The following is a 3,203-nucleotide window of genomic DNA, read 5'->3' as shown; positions in this document are numbered from 1 at the left end:
CATAAATTATGTCATTCTAGACTTCATCCTGTACACTACATTGTCCTGCAGGAACACTTTTAAGGTCTACTGACGTGGTAGTGAGGGCCTTTATTCTGCCACTTCCCATATCTCTGCAACACACTGTCATCTGGCTTTTTCACATTTACCCATCTGATGCAAATAAATTGAATTACAAATGTCCTATTTTTCACTCATCCAATTATTAATTAGCTGGATTTCTACAAACTTTCATATATTCTATCCAAATTTTTCTTCAATTTTAGTAATTTTCTAGTAGATTTGTGGATAATTCTTATACACTTCAGGTATTATTCCTGAAGTTTTTCATAACCAATCACCTATTCACCTGTTGTCTTGAAATCTATTTATTCCAAGTTGTCATTCTGAGGTTTTGAAAGGCTGGTGGTCTTTCGCAGCCACAAGTTCAGGAGGAGATATGGAATCAATTCTTTGACCTTGCTTGGACAAGTGTTTGATATGGAGGTATCTATTGTGTACATCTTTGGTTACTGATCTAACTTTTTTCTCCATATGTGAGCCGAATTTTTCTGCAACATTTATCGCCTCTGAGGTCCCCATTCGTCCCTGGTCCTCTGCCATTCTTTTTTGCTTCATTGTTCCATTTGCCTTTCCCTGCAATTCTGCCTGCAGTTTTTATTGTGAATTTCTGAGAGGCGTAATTGTTAGGAAAATTTCCTCTCTGGGCTGTTTTCAAGTTGATTTAGTTCTCCCACGAAGTATCAAAGGTTTCCAAATAAATTGATCTAATTCCTTTAAAAACTTAGCAGAAATATTTATTAAAATTGAATTGCTATATTAACTTAGAATCAGTATTCTAGACTGCTTCCATTTCTCTTACTCTTTTTCGTTTTTTCCTTTATGTTCTTTAATGTATTTTTATTCTCTGCACAGAGATTTCATGCATTCATCGTGGAATTCTGGGATCTTTTATCGCTTTTGTGGCTGTTACGGACTTGTGAGTAGTTTGTTTTTAATATTTTTTGACATTTTATGAACTGATTTATCAGCAATCTTGCTTAATATTCACTTTAATTACAGCATTTTTCTAATTTTAGGCATTTCAATGTAATTATCTTGTCTGTAAATAATGACCATTTTATCCCTCCCTTTCCAGTTCTTAATGGCCCATTTATTTTCTTTCCATGCAACAGAGGATCATGAGCGTAGGAATCAGAAATTAATCCCACATGTCGAAGGTGATAGGCTTAAAGATCCTCCATGGAAGGCAGTGCTTGCTTCTCACACTTCTGCCAAGTTGAGGAAGCTTATTTTTTTCTTTTTAATTTACAGTTTGCTGAAATTCCTAATTATAAATGTGGGTTGTTTTCTCTAACACACAAGGTAATTAACATTTTGAAAGCAATATTTCATTGTTTTCAGACATTCTATTGATAGGTTATTGCTCTCAAAATACTTGTAATTTCTTTGTAGATAATCCAGTTTTGTTCTCTAATTGATTTTTAAGAGGGTTGTGTGTGTGTGTGTGTGTGTGTTTGATTCTAAAATTTTCCTGCAATATACGTGGAATGTGGATGGGGAATTTTTTATTTATCTGCTTTGGATTCTGAATTCTTCCTTTAAAATACAGACTTCTGCATTTGTTTTAGTCTGTAAATTTCTTCTTGATTATTTCAAGCTGTATCTTCAAGTTCATGCATTCAATGTCTTCCTGGTGCAGAAAGACTAATTTTTTTTTTCATCCCCAGCATACATCCTCACTGCTCAGAGTTCCGAGAGATTCCTCATATTTCCCTGCACACAGAAGCAGGGGGCTGTAGCAAGGCAAATCCCCCATGCGCAGTCACAGGGGACCTGCCAAGTCTGGAAAACGTTTTAGGGGAAATCGAGAATCAATTGCAGGAACAACACAATGAAGGAGAGCTTAAAAATGAATGTCAAGCTTTGTCTGACTTGTGACAAGTGGGACACAAATGATCCTGTTAAAATGTACTTGGGGGGCAATTTAGCCCTGCGAATTTGTATATGTGCTTTTAAAATCCATCAAATGTACTTCTTTTCAAAAGCCATTTGGATTTCTTTTTGCTTTGGGATTTGGATTTTGTCATCCCGACACAGATTTAACCATCCCCATGGCTTCCCAAGGACTTACATGACTTAGGCCTTTTCATCTGGATCCTTTGACCAACACTTGGCACTTGAGCTCAGGTGTCAGCGCACAAGGACTGCATCTCCACCTCTTAGTGACCTCTCTTACCCATCCTCCCACAAATCAAGCAGCAAAGGGGACAGCTGACAAGAGAAACCAGCATGACAACAAGAAACAATAGAGAAGTGGGGAGGAATGGAGTCTTTGTCAGCTACTTATCAGCAATAAAATGTTACACTGAATCAGTGCAGATCTGGTATTGTGAGAAACAAAATTTAAAAATAAGATTTCCTAGGACAACCTGGCAAAAATCCTGCTGTCCTTAAATAGAAGCAAGATGAAAGCTATTCATCAGGATTCAAAGCAATCTTACCATTCATAAGATGATACAAAACAATGCATATCTATTTAAAAATCAAAATTAAGTTAGAAATTTCTTTTGAAAAAACTGGTTTAAATTAGCACATGAAATGTGTTCAGAAATAGTTTTATAAAATGAGACATTTTTTTTTAAAGTGTGAAGTGACTTTTCAGAAGAGTTAAATTTTAGGCAAACTAGAGAAATGGTAGTGAACGGACAACCCTCATTAACTTGGTAAAATGTGATGGTTTCTAAAGCTACACATATTGTGCACTGCTTTTTAAATATGTAATATGATGAGAATCAGTTGAACAGAGAGGAGTGTCACAAATAATGTAAAACTACCACACCAGAGAGCAAAGAGTTCCTTCAACTGAGACAGATACGCGAAGAACTGGGAACATGCAAAAAGTTCTCATTGAGCAGAATTTGAACAGAGGGTGGAGGAGATAAGGTTTAGGACAAAATATGAAAGAATGTCAGATGAATGAATATCAGAATAGCAGGAAAGCTAACAGGATCTGTGAGGCGACCCAGGAAGATAGCCTGCATCAGAGATAAGAGACAGAGGAAGGAAGAAAGTACCAGTGATAAGAGAAGTGAAAGATAGATGGTGAGGCAGAGAGGCAATGGGAGACCAGCAGCTGAGCTAAAGTGAGGCACAAGGTAGACACCGAACTGCCTCAAGTTTCACATTTTTCAGCTTGACCG

This window comes from Ochotona princeps, chromosome 10, assembly GCF_030435755.1.
Source record: "Ochotona princeps isolate mOchPri1 chromosome 10, mOchPri1.hap1, whole genome shotgun sequence".
Taxonomy (NCBI): Eukaryota; Metazoa; Chordata; class Mammalia; order Lagomorpha; family Ochotonidae; genus Ochotona; species Ochotona princeps.
Note: the sequence above shows the minus strand (reverse complement) of the source record.